The sequence below is a fragment of the Phalacrocorax carbo genome, chromosome 8 (genome assembly GCF_963921805.1).
Source record: "Phalacrocorax carbo chromosome 8, bPhaCar2.1, whole genome shotgun sequence".
NCBI classification, from domain to species: Eukaryota; Metazoa; Chordata; class Aves; order Suliformes; family Phalacrocoracidae; genus Phalacrocorax; species Phalacrocorax carbo.
The window spans coordinates 26,894,454-26,908,532 of record NC_087520.1 but is presented as its reverse complement, the minus strand read 5'-3'; the positions used below and the strand labels follow the sequence as shown (position 1 = coordinate 26,908,532).

At 49.0% G+C, this 14,079-nt stretch overlaps 1 long non-coding RNA gene across 1 annotated transcript; it reads left to right on the top strand.

Annotated features, from left to right (window-relative positions):
- Positions 1-307: 307 nt before the first annotated feature.
- Positions 308-11,041, top strand: LOC135314580 (uncharacterized). The gene is made up of 3 exons (XR_010374090.1): positions 308-575; positions 3,392-3,422; positions 10,859-11,041. It is a non-coding gene; the product is annotated as an uncharacterized LOC135314580 (long non-coding RNA).
- Positions 11,042-14,079: the final 3,038 nt, after the last annotated feature.

The following is a 14,079-nucleotide window of genomic DNA, read 5'->3' as shown; positions in this document are numbered from 1 at the left end:
TTAAATATTGTTCTTATATATTAATAATTCTCATCATGCGTGGACTGGTTTGAGCCTTTCTCAGTCTTTCTCCAAGTGGGCTATTCCACTGCACTGCCTGAAAACCCAAGAGAATTTTTATCAGCTCTGTTTAACAGCCACACAGTTCACCACTGAGTTAATGGTAAAGCTTTCAATTAACAGAAGAACTTTTAGGGTAATGCTAAACCTATGAATCTCAGTCACCTGCTCTGCTTCCCTCTACCTTTCCCAAAACACTCCTTGTTTTCTGGTTTAATAATTAAACATACCAAGGCCTTATTTTGAAGGCTCTGAAAAGAAACTAGGCTGACTGGAGTTTAGTGAGAATGGGTAACATTTGCAGGGAAATACGCAGGAGAAGAAAAAGAACAACGTTTTGGGGCAGTCACAACTTGTATTGAACACTAGCAGAACTCTTTAAAGTCATCACATCAAACACCAGCAGAGATGGGTCTCTGCTGGATTGTGTCACTCAGCCTGCGGGAGAGCACACGCACCACAGTGGCAGGAACGGCCGACACCCGAGAGCGAGGAAAACACCTCCAAAGCAATGGGTCAGTAAACAGCATAATGAAATGTGACAGCAACTTCATTTGTAAAATATACACTAAAGCTATTGGGGCAAAAGTGCTAATAGCAAGGGCAACATTTGCATAATTACACTGACTTTAAGGCTCTGGTTTTAAATTGACCTAACAATGTCTCTCATTGATACAAACCGCGGTCAGCTCTGCTGTTAGGAAACAGCATACTGCCCTGGGCCTTGGCTACTCACCACACTGGATCACACAGCCTTTGACTGCAACAAAACAAAGATTTCCATGGATGGGGTTTTAGGAGTAACACTGTGCATTAATGGCCAAATCTGGCTTATGAAGGATACTGGGGTTTGTATTTTCTGCGTTTCTTTGATGTCAAAGATCTGCCAGATAACCCTTACTGTTAACCCTTATTCTCTAAGCTCCATTAATACAGCTCTGCTTCATCACTGTACCACACAGATTAGGCTGGAAAAACAAATAAGGGAGAAGTTAACAGCACAAAAGGAGTACAAAAGCAGGCTAAACTGATGCTACCAAGGAAAAAAAAAGAAACTACACCATCCTTCAGCACAGTAGGGACATTCTTCCCACACCAATTTGAACCAGCCCCTGTTGGGTTCGCTCGCTATATCCACAAACAATATGGTTTTTACCAGTTTTGGATACTGCTACTGCAGATATCATTTCTATTAACATTAGAGGCTGACTCCATACAATCTGTATGTGGCATTTAGTCATTCATAAGGGAATTAATATTTATTAAGTAAAACAATATTCATATCATGGTACACATGCAAGTGAACTTGCTACTGCCCAGGACTTATTTGTCACACACAACCAAACCACAGGCATACAGGTGACAAAAGAAGGCCATGGTGGTCACAGTGCTACCCAGCCCCAAACCGGTGACCCTCCTCCAGGGAGGGACACACATCCTGCAGACAAGTTGTTTGTGAGCAGGAGCCGCCTGGCTAGGGCCAGGGAAGCAGGTTTAATGAGGTTGTGTCCCACCCATGCCCACAGCTGCAATGCTCAAGGCCCCTCAGAGACCCATGTGCAGCCCTGCCTGCTCAGTCCCTCCCTAGCACACCGTATAAGGGAGGCAACTGGTGAAACCACAGTGAAACCCCTAACAGGCTACAAGCAATGGAAGGAGGTTGAATAAATATTTAGGCTCAACAGAAGAGTATGAGTAAAACAATCTATGAGACAATATTTTTATTAATTTTACACAGTAAAACTACAGAAAGTTATGAGAACGAGCAATCCGGACAAGGACCTCGCAGTGAGGCTATTCCAGTGCTGCCAACTGCCCACTGCATATTTAGTCAGGCTTTTTGCAGCTCTGCATACTCCAGGAGGCACTGAGAATGGATTCACAAGGAACAAGCCTTCATCCATCTTTTAGGATTCAGCCTTGTGGAAGCCTGTGCTGTCGCGTGCAATTGAAGCTTTGGAGAAGCCGCACCTCCCAGGGTCACCCCAGCACCCCCGGTGAGGCACACAGGCAGACACACCACTCATTGCATCAGTAGTTGGTACAACTAACTCATTTGCTCTCAACAGCCACTGACACATATACTAATGTCTCCTGTACTGCTACAGATCACTGTTGCTCAACCCCGTCCACCCAAAAACCAGTATATATTTTACAAAGTTGAGAATAGACAAAAAAATACAGGTTCGGCACGGTAGCTATAGCACTTCCCTGGTAGATGCTAAAACATCAGACAATAATATCTTCATATTAAACTCTTCCTTTAAAACAATAAACATTGCAGATCCCTACTCCATCTTTGTTACATTCTGTTGATCTTTGCTTCATTGTCCATTCACATATAAAGAATTCATACATGAAAAATGGACTGAGAATAACATCTGTGTGTATAAATATAAAATATAAAACCCAGCACATGCTAAGAAGAGAATAAACTCTTCCTAGGCACAATAAATTAATGACTAAAGTAATAAAATTATAATTTAAAAAATCAAATTATATTGTTAATTGTCTAAATTCCTTTCCAGTAGCTCTGATGAGCAGTCATTATTCTGTTCCACAATAAAGCATGTCACTTCATTGCCCATAGAGCCTCCTCATGATACATAAAAGAATCATTTTCTGGAGGTTTCCCCATTATCTCTAGAGAATTTACAACAACTTAAATTTAGCTCCCGTACCTCCTCCAAGAGGACACTCCTGTGTGCCTTAGACAAGTATGGAGGTAACTGCCTACCTCTGCTACTGAGCTACTCTGCAACCTCAAGAGTCCACCTCCCTCTTTGCAGCCCATTTGCCCACCCACATCCCCACTGCCAAGGAATATCCTCAGCAAGTGCTGCCTCTCCCAGAGCACTCCACAGACCCAGCACAAATGTAGCTGGAAGATGCAAGCGTAGCAGAGACACCATCACATTTCTCACCCACCTTGGGCTGTCCTGGTCCTGCAGCCACATTTCAACCTAAACCACCACCCAGCTCCTGCCTCCAACCAGCCCGGCTTCTCCCTCCTGATCCATGTGCAACAAATGCACTTAACTGAGGCCTTACATGAGCAGGTCGTCCCCCATCCTTAGATGGAGCTGCAGTTGCACTCATCTGTGGGCAATCTCCAATTGAACTAGCAGGGAGCAGGGCTGGCTCCTAGACATACCTGTGGCTGCAATCACCCACATCATAGATATATTTTAATATTATTTATAAAATCCACATTATTTATGAAATATGATAAATCCTCCAAAGTATATGTCTGAGGTTTTTACTCAACCCCACTTGGGAGACCAGTAACTCACCCTCCTCCTTCAATCTTCTCTGTTTTTTTCTTTACCAGCACATCTGAAGAGAAGATCTCCACCTGAGAGGTATGTACAACCAAGGAACCCAAATTCCATTCTCAAAAATAAAAGTAGGCCCCTGGCATGCAAATTCAATGGACTTTCAGCAAATCTCACGCCCTTAAATAACCCAGGGAATGAAGCCGCCTCCATGACAGGCTTGCTGAAAAAAATTTTCCACAGGCTTTTTTTTTTAAAGTTCATTGCTGATTATTACTTCCTAGTAGAAATAATGGAGCCGCCTCATTTTGAAAGTCCATCAGTGAAAACATATACCTTTTTATGAGTTAAACTGTTTGGAATAACTTTTAAACAACTACTCAACTCCTCTGAAATTTCTTTCATGGAACTGAAGGTTTTTCCTTTATCAAATTATCTGGATTTCTCATGGATTCTGCATTTCTCAAAATCTCATTGTTTGCTGATTGAAGAGAGAAAGGAAAGTTAGAAAGGACACAATAGAAAAAGGATCAGTAAAGAAAAATATTTTAAATATTAATGAGCAAGGGGGAAACAAAAGCACATTAAAGTCAGATGTAAGAGCTTTTAAATATGTTATTAAAATTGATTTATAAATGAGACTCTTCTTTAACCAAGTGCTTTAGCCTTCACTACTTATTTCCTTCTGCTGTCTCTCCAAGCATTGGTGTCACTATCTAATGCCTATGGCATTAAGGAAAGACCCAGAAAATAATTAGGCTGGCAATAGCTATGGGCTGTTCAAACAGGAGAATGTCATTATATTAAGAATCTCAGAGAATGAGATGAGTTTTCAACTGCTGCAAAACCCCAGACACTTGCAGGATATCTGTCCTGGTAGGGCCAGAGGCCGGGGGCCCTCAGTGGCTGGGACGCAGCCCAGAGCCACCCCACGGGCCTTCACGGGAACTGAGCGAGGCAGAGGGCAGGCAGAGTCAGGAGGAAGAAGGGGCCAGTCAAGTCCACAAATGCTGGCACTCATTATTTACAATGGCGGAAAAAGACATTTCCCATTTCTCTCCTCCTCACTGTCCCACCGCATGGAAATCATGCTCATTGCCAGCATGGCTGCGCACCAGCCCCAGCCGGGCTCTGGGAGATGGCCCACATGCAGGGGAAACCAAAGCAGCATTTCCACGGAAAAGTGCCTGCAGGCTGATGGTGAATGACTGGAGAAGCCCGCCCCATGCAGCCTGGAGGTGACCCATACCCAGCGTACAGTGTGCCACAACCCCCTTCCTTCCTTCTGTACCCTGTCTCCAGTACAAATACATTACCCCAGAAGCCTGTGTTTTTGGGGCGTATCTTCTAGACTTTTTCAGCTTTGAAAGCATTTCCGGTGATGCACTACATGACCAGGAGAGCAGACCACAGATTACTGCTGCTGGCACGTCAACGCGGAAGCTGCTGCAGCTTCCCGAGCAGCGCGCAGCAGAGGGTGCATCGCAGAACCAGCAATGAGCACTACGTGAAGCCATATGACTCCTCGGTCACATTTTATTAAAGGACACAGTCGCAGATGTGTTTTGCACAAACCGCCCCATTAAAATATCCAAAACCGTGGAAATTTTTCTTGAAAGGAATAGATTTGTGCATGACTTTGTGTAAATGGACAAAAAGTGCTAGTGTATGTTTAACAAATTAGTCTCTATTTATTTAATCTTAGTTTAGATATGCAAAATGTTTATTTTAAAGCTGCTATCCATCAAAATCCACAGTAAAATAATAGGTGAAAACTCCAAGCAGAAATATAAAACATCGCTGAGAACTATAGATCTCGTACGTTGGATTTTGTGGCGAGAATGGTCCACAAAACTCATTCTGAATGTCCTCACAAGATCCTTTTTATAGCAGGTTATGAATCATCACATGATATCTTTAAATGGATGATCAATACTATATTTTCCCATAAAACGTTTGGTTTGAAATCCGATTTTAAGTGCATTAGAGTTTTTGTGCTCTGAATGAGTGAGTGTCACAATAAATTGTCATCAAATATGAAAGAAATATAGCTTAGATTAATTGCCATATTTATTTATGAGTCTATAAAATACATTGTGAAAGTCCTGGCACATTTTTGGGATACCAGCTTGAACTTTCAAGAAAGTTAAAAGCATTAAACAAGACTGAGGGTAGATTTATTGTTGGAATATTTTTAATTGTAGTTTCATCCAGAAACAGGTATTAGAATGGTTGTGCCCTTAATGGCCACATCTTATGTGTTTTTTCTTTTAAAATTATATACTTTCCATGTTTTTATTGATTTTATGAGATTTATTGCAGATTAGAGCTGCTTGTGTGTGAAATCACAACTGGTCCCAGCTTCCCCAGAGTAGTGGGCTGCAGACGGCCCATCGCCACAGCAGCTCCTCCCCGATGCCCCCCAGCACCCGGTACTGCCTGAAATACTAATGGAAGGAAGGACCAGAGAAAAACCTGAGCTACCTGAAGGAGACCAGCAGAAGAGTCCTCAGCAAAGTCGTTCTGCACTCACTTCTACAAGTGCAAAATGGAGTTAATTCAGACAGGATTTGGAGGGAGAGTCAAGCTGAGCCCCTTCTTTACTCAGATGTTAACTAATGAAGAGGCTCAAGGCCAACTGATTTGATGGGGCCCGGACTAACTGTCTTGGGTTAAGTACTTTCTGGTTTTGGAATAAGCTATAAACTGATGTGCTGATGACACCAAACTGGGAGGAGCTGTTGACATTCTTGAGGGCAGAGAGGCCATGCAGAGAGATGTAGACAAATTAGAGAGCTGGGCAATCACCAACCGTATGAAGTTTAACAAGGGCAAGTGCCAGATTTTCCACCTGGGGCACGGCAACCCTGGATATACATACAGACTGGGGAACAAGAGGCTAGAGAGCAGCTCTGCAGAAAGGGACCTAGGGTTCTGGTCAACAGCAAGTTGAACCTGAGCCAACAGTGTGCCCTGGCATCCAAGAGGGCCAACTGTGTCCTGGGGTGCATCATGGGGAAGAGTGGCTGGAGAGCTGCCTGGAGGAAAAGGACCTGGCGGTGCTGGTTGATAGCCAGCTGAACATGACCCAGCAGTGTGCCCAGATGGCCAAGAAGGCCAACATCATCCTGGCTTTGTATCAGGAACAGTATGGCCAGCAGGAGTAGGGGAGTGATGAGCTCCACCACCCACTGGGTGAACAACCTTTTCCTAATATCCAGCCTAAACCTCCCCAGGCATCTTCCTGCCATTCCTCTGGGTCCTGTCCATTGGTCACCAGAGAGAAGAAATCAGCACCTGCCCCTCCTCCTCCCCTTGTGAGGAAGCTGCAGACCACTATGAGGTCTCCCTTCAGTCTCCTCTTTTCCAGACTGAACAAACCAAGTGCCTTTAGCCGCTCCTCATACGGTTTCCCCTTTAAAGCCTTCACCAACTTCATAGCACTTCTCTGAACACTCTCTAGTAGCTTTATATCCTTAACGTACTGTGGTGCCCAAAACTGCACACAGTACTCAAGGTGAGGCTGCACCAGAGCAGGACAATCCCCTCCCTCGACCAGCTGCAATCATAGAATCATTAAGGTTGGAAAAGACATCTAGGAGCATCAAATCCAACCGTCAACCCAGCACTACCATGTCTCCTAAACCATGCCCTGAAGTGCCATGTCTACTTGTCTTTTAAATACCTCCAGGGATGGAGACTCAACCACCTCCCTGGGCAGCCTGTGCCAATGTTTGACAACCCTTTTGGTGAAGAAGTGTTTCCTATTATCCAACCTAAACATCCCCTGGCGCAGCTTGAGGCCATTTCCTCTCGTCCTATCGCTTCTTACTAGGGAGAAGAGACTGACCCCCGCCTCACTACAACCTCCTTTCAGGTAGTTGTAGAGGGTGATAAGGTCTCCCCTCAGCCTCCTCTTCTCCAGACTAAACAAGCCCAGCTCCCTCAGCCGCTCCTCATAAGACTTGCTCTCTAGACCCTTCACCAGCTTCTTTGCCCTTCTTTGGACGCGCCCCACCACCTCGGTGTCCTTCTTGTAGTGAGGGGCCCAAAACTGAACACAGTACTTGAGGTGCGGCCTCACCAGTGCTGAGTACAGGGGCACGATCACCTCCCTGCTCCTGCTGGCCACACTATTCCTGACACAAGCCAGCATGCCAGTGGCCTTCTTGGCCACCTGAGCACACTGCTGGCTCATGTTCAGTCGGCTGTCAACTGGCACCCCCAGGTCCTTTTCCTCCAGGCAGCTCTCCAGCCACTCCTCCCCAAGCCTGTAGCTTTGCATGGGGTTGTTGTGAGCCAAGTGCAGGACCCGGCACTTGGCCTTGTTGAATCTCATACCGTTGGCTCTGGCCCAATGATCCAGCCTGTCCAGGTCCCTCTGTAGGGCCTTCCTGCCCTCCAGCAGATCGACACTTCCACCCAGCTTGGTGTCATCTGCAAACTTACTGAGGGTGCACTCAATCCCCTCATCCAGATCACCAGTGAAGATACTGAACAGGACTGGCCCCAACACTGAGCCCTGGGGACACCACTCGTGACTGGCCGCCAACCGGATTTGACTCCATTCACCACCACTCTCTGGGCTCAGCCATCCAGCCGGTTGTTAACCCAGTGCAGAGTGCACTTGTCCAAGCCGTGAGCAGCCGGCTTCTCCAGGAGAATGCTGTGGGAGACAGTGTCAAAGGCCTTACTGAAGTCCAAGTAGACAACGTCCACAGCCTTCCCCTCATCCACTAGGCGGGTCACCTTATCATAGAAGGAGACCAGGTTAATGAGGCAGGACCTGCCTTTCATAAGCCCATGCTGGCTGAGCCTGGCTGAGCCCGATCCTTTGGTTGTCCCGCATGTGCTGCATAATGGTATTCAAGATGATCTGCTCCATGACCTTTCCCGGCACCAAGGTCAGGCTGACAGGCCTGTAGTTCCCCGGATCCTCCTTCCGACCCTTCTTGTAGAGGGGTGTCACATTCGCTAGCTTCCAGTCGTCTGGGACCTCCCTGGTTGACCACGACTGCTGATAAATGATGGAGAGTGGCTTGGTGAGCTCCTCTGCCAGCTCCCTCAGTATCCTCGGGTGGATCCCATCTGGCCCCATGGACTTGTGAACATCGAGGTGAAGGAGCAGGTCGGTGACTGCCACCTCTTCAACAACTGGGACTTCATTCTGCATACTAGCTCCATTTCCCAGCCCAGGGGCCTGACAACCCTGAGGATGACCAGTCTGACTATTAAAGACTGAGGCAAAGAAAGCATTAAGTACCTCAGCCTTCTCCTCATCTTTCGCAGCAAGGTTACCTTCCACATCCCACAAAGGAGGGAGGTTCTTCCTGGCCCTCCTTTTGTCACTGATGTATTTATAAAAACATCTTTTGTTATCTTTAACGGTAGCGGCCAGTTTATGCTCCAGCTGGGCCTTCGCCTTCCTAATCTTTTCCCTGCATAACCTGACAACATCCTTGTAGTCCTCCTGAGTCACCTGCCCCTTCTTCCAAAGGCAGTAAACTCTGCTTTTTTTTTCTTGAGTTCCAGCCAAAGCTCCTTATTCAACCAAGCCGGTCTTCTCCCCCGCCTGCTCGACTTACGGCACACGGGGACGGCCTGCTCCTGTGCCTTTGAGACTTCCTTCTTTAATAACATCCAGCCTTCCTGGTCTCCTTTGCCCTTCAGGACTGCCTCCCAAGGGACTCTGTTAACCAGACTCCTTAACAATCCAAAGTCTGCCCTTCTGAAGTTCAGGGTAGCGGTTTTGCTGACCCTCTTCCTTACATCTCCAAGAATCAAGAACTCTGTCATGTCATGGTCACTGAGCCCAAGACAGCCTCCAACCACCACATCACCCACCAGGCCTTCTCTGTTCATAAACAGCAGGTCTAGTGGGGTCACTGCTGGCTTTGAATCATGGGATAGCAGACTCGTTTGCTGCTGGTACAATGCTGCAGCAGATTCTCCATGATCTGTGTGGCCAGTGACACTTCTCAAAAGAGCTTTGTTTGTCATGTTGTCCTACGGGTGTAACGAATGACCCACTTTTCACTCTGGGGAGCTGTTCTGCAGCTGCACCATCAGGGAGACTCATGCTCCACACGCAGTACAGAGCTCCAGGAAAGGCCTGCTACTGTGAACGCTGCAAGACAGCATCGGCAGGAAGGCGCTGCTAGCAGCGAGTTACCCTCCTGCAGTACGTGGAGCGTCAGTTCTCATACTGGCTAAGCATGGTGACCAGGTTGTCCCAGGATAAATCGCAGCCAGTGGCTGCAGAGCTGGGAAGCACATGGTCAGATAAACAAGATTTAACTGGGAAGCATGAATCCCTGGCAGGCTGCTGACTCAGAGTTCCTCACTGTCCAGTTCCTTGAGCACCTTGATTACCACTGCGCCTCACCTGGTTTGTGTAGAGAAAATCTGAGCGTGGTGATGTGTCAGCCCAGGGGCCTGACAACCCCAAGGAACTCACACTTTATAGAATAATCTACAGATAACCCTCAAAAAGCTGGGACAGTAGTGTTGGATTACCCTGACACAGAGCAGTCCTACAAAGAAGTATTTCCTAATTAGCTAAGGTCCGTTTCAGAAGCTGGGTTTAGTGATGGTCCCAGATCCAAGAGAAAATCCCACCCAGGAGCATGGGGAAGATTCACGTCTAACTTCCAGACGCTTGGCCACCTCCTGGCACAGCATGGTCCAGATGAAAGCCCAGTGTCCAACCATCCTCAACTCCAGGAACACTCAAGCCCAACTGTTGATTTTATAACCAAATCCTACAACTTAATCACAGCAAACACAATGATGATCTGAGATTCAGCAAATCCATAGGTCATTATAAAAGTGATGATGGGAGCCAAGTGGAGCTGCCAGTCCTTGGAGAAGAGGCGGGAGAGCAAGGTGGCAGGGTCAGGCCACCACAGACGACTGTCAGGAAGAAGCAGCTCACTGTCACGCAAAGGAGCCCATGCAGAAGTGGTGCTTTGGAATCTCTGTGAAGATTATTCATACCCTTGTCTGTCTCTCAGATTCCAGATAAAATTTTAAATGGTTCTCATTTAGCCATCCATCTAAATGAGAGGGTCTAGAGAAGCTAAGTAAAGGCCTACCCATGTATTTCCTCACTTTGCACATACTAAAACCAGAGTGAAATTGTGCAGGTTCTTGGATTAACTAGCTTACATACATAACTTCCTGGAAATCCAGTGACATCTTTTGGATGTTTCATTTCAGAAGACAGGTGTCTGAAGGCAATCAAAGTTATTCCCGACGTATTTCAAAAGTGATCTAAGAAACAAATCTACTTTCAGGTTTAGCCTTCAGCTGACAAGGTACTGCACATTATCTCAGCAGTTACACCTCACCCCCTACATCAGGGTATGTCCCACGCTTCACTGTGCCAATTCCCCCCTCTGTCCTGAAGACAGTTCTTTCTATTTTCTGCTTGTGTGTTAAGCAACTAAAATGCTTTATCTTCAGCAAGATATTAATCTTAATATTGTCCTAACTTGTTTTCTCTTTTTCTGTCTCTCGTGCAGAAATCAGTCTTGACAATGGCCACTGAGATCAGGACAGTAACCAGCAAGCTTCACAATAAACCATCATATACACTATTTTAGTTTGTCAAAACAATTAGTGTTCATTTTGGCTTTATTCAGTTAAATCTGCAGTGACTGATCAGTATAAATTATGTATTATGCTGCCCAGCTGTACTTGTTTATTCATGCATGGACTTGAAGAATTTTCATTTTCTCAGCACAAAAAAGCAACAGCCAAAAAATCCCCCTGTATTCTAAAATATAAAGGCACTTTCTTCTCAGCCAGACTTCTGCTACATGTTTGTGAAGCTGCTTTATTCTTACCCCTCTTAGAACATTATTCTTCCTTTCCTGAACTGATACTTCAACGCTTATTTCAATTAACAGCTAGCTTCATTTGCAGTTATCCTCAGCTGCATTTGCCTTGGTGGGAAACATGCACTGCTACTTTCACCCCTTGCAACTACCTCCCAAGCAAAACAATATCAGAGCTAAACCAAATTATGTTGATTTTAAAAGCATCAAAAATCATGTTGTAGGCTGCATTTGAACTCCTGCCTCACTTCAAGAGGAACTGCTTGCAGAAATGTTTAGAGTTAAGTCTCACACCCCTCTCTTTCAAGAACAAAAGTTTGTGAATCAAGAGAGATCATTCTGCTCCTGTTTATAGTCACACAGTCCTCGCTAGGACAAGTGAGCAAAGGCAGTGTACGCCGTGGGGGTGGGATGATAGGCCTGCATGCAGAGAGAGAGAGGACACAGATTTAGATAAAGGAAGGAGAAAAATTTGCAGTGACCACATACAGCATCAGTTACGCTTCTCCAAGACACGGTGTATGAGCAGAATTGAAATCTGGCTGTTGAAGCTGTTTCCCTGCGATCAAAAGAATGGCAAATTGGACACTCCTTCCCCAAAGCTGCCCTCCACCAAGCCAAGTTCAAGAACCTGTTAACAGAAGGTTTATGCCAATATTTACAAATCACAGAAAGATGTTTCCGCAGCTTTAGTCGCTCAGTGACGGACTGACAGGGCAAATAGTGGCAGTGCTCAGAAGAAGACAAAGAGCCAGAGTTTGTGACCTCCTGAGGAGCTGGGGAGCAAGGTAGAACTTGTATCCGTTAATGGGAACGCCACTTAATACCCAGGTTGTAACAGCAATTAAAAGGGTCGCCTGGGTGGTTCTTGGGCACGTATAGAACAAAGTATACTACAGAAACATCTCCATAGTGCAGAGCGCTCTAAGTGGAGAGAGTTGTGTGACAAAAGTCTGTCTCTCAAAGCTGGGCTCAGCTACACCGTACCCGACAGGTAGCAGTTAGCTTTCGCGTTGATTGTGCAGGATAAAGATTAGCAAACGCAATGTTTGCATTGATCTGCGTTACGCCCGTTATAAAAGCGCTTTTGCGCAGTGAATTGTGCCCTGGCTGTGGCGGCCGCTGCGCTCGCCACAGCGGTGACAGGGGCGAGCGCCCGGCCCGCAGCCCGCCCGCAGCGCCGGCGGCAGCGCCGGGGGCTCCGAGCACAGGCGGGGGGAGCGCGCAGCTCCCCGTGTTGTTTCTCTCATCAAATAACGTAAGAAATGTTCTGGTGAAAAGACGAAATTCTGCTGAATTAAGTGCTTTCGAACAAGTGGTTTTATTACTTTATAATTAGCATAATTTCCCCCATAGGGATTCTTGCAATTAAATAATTAGCAGTCATGTTACCCAAAGGTGCTCTTTAATGAATTTTTCTTAAGTTATCGCCCCCGTTAAGGTCAACCGAATCGGCTCAGTTTTACACCGCTCCCTCCGCCAGAGTGCGGGCGGTGTCAGAGGGCTGCGGCCGGTCCGCTCCCCCCGGCGGGGCGGGCACGCCTCGGGCGCCGCGCCCCCCTCCCCGCTCCCCGCCGCCCCGACGGCGCGGCCAGCCCGCCCCGGCCCCAGAGCCGCCGCCCCGCCGCCGCTCTGCCCGCCGGCTCCCGCCGCCGCCCCCGCGGCGGGGGCCGGGGCCGCGCTCCTCCGGGCCCGGCCGGGCCGCGCCGCTCCGGGCCGGGCCGGGTCGCCGCGCACCGCCCACGGCTCGGCAGCGCCACCCGTCGGGGAGCGGGGCGGCGGAGCGGTGCCGCTCAGGCGGGGACCGACACGGGCCCCCCGGGGCTGCCCGCCGCCCTCCCTGAGCACGGCCCCGGCCTGCCCCGGACAAGTGCCGCCGGGCCGGGAAAAGTTGTGGGGTTTCCTTTTTCGTTTTTTCTTCTTTTTTGATTGCCACCGGCAGGATATCGCGCCCCGGAGCGCCGCGGCAGCCCCCACCGCGGGGCGGGGAGGGGGGCACGCAACCCCCATTTACCTCCCGAGGACCTCGCCTCAAAGGCACATTCGCAATATGTAAGTCGGTGGTTAAACGAGGGCATTTCCATTTGTTAATTGGTGCAATTACGGCGGAGCGGTAATGGGCCGGCCGGGCTGCAGGCGGCCATCCATCCCCTCCCCGCTGACCTGCCGCGGCCTCGCCTCCCCCCTCGCCCTCGGTGGGACCATTTCGGGTCCAAGGGAGAAGGGTGACGCCCCGCTCAGCGCTGAGCAGGGAAGGAGGCTTGGGGCTGCCCTCCGGCCGGCTTCCCGGCCCGGGCCCAGCCGTGCCGCGCACACCGTGCGTGGCGAGGTCCGACCGGCTCCCGCGGCTCGGGGCCCCGCGGGGGGCAGGGGAGCCAAGGCGCGGGGGGGAGCACAACTTATCGGCTCGATTGCAAACGCGGTGGGGTGTTGTACAGCCCTGAGGGGGGGGCTGGGGGCAGCGGGAAGGGCCGGGGGCTGCGCGAGGCGGGCATTGCCGCCGCCCTCCCTACAGCCGGAGGGGCACGCTGCTGATGCCGTGATTCCCCCCTCATAGTTATTATCCCCCCCCCCCCCCCCCAAGTCAAATTTGGATTGTGTTTAGAAAAGCGGGAGGGAGAGGGACCAACCACGGAGCACCCCCGGTCCCTGCCTTTGACGCGCGGCGCGGCACAACATTAAAACAACATGAAACAAGTGCTGGGAGCGGGCGCGGGGCGCTGCCGGCTCCTGCCCGCCGCTGCCGGCTCCTGCCCGCCGCTGCCGGCTCCTGCCCGCCGCTGCCGGCTCCTGCCCGCCGCTGCCGGCTCCTGCCCGCCGCTGCCGGCTCCTGCCCGCCGCCGCCTGCTCCTGCCGGCAGGGCCGTGACGTCACCCCGCTCCTCGCCCACCGATGAGCGCTAAAGA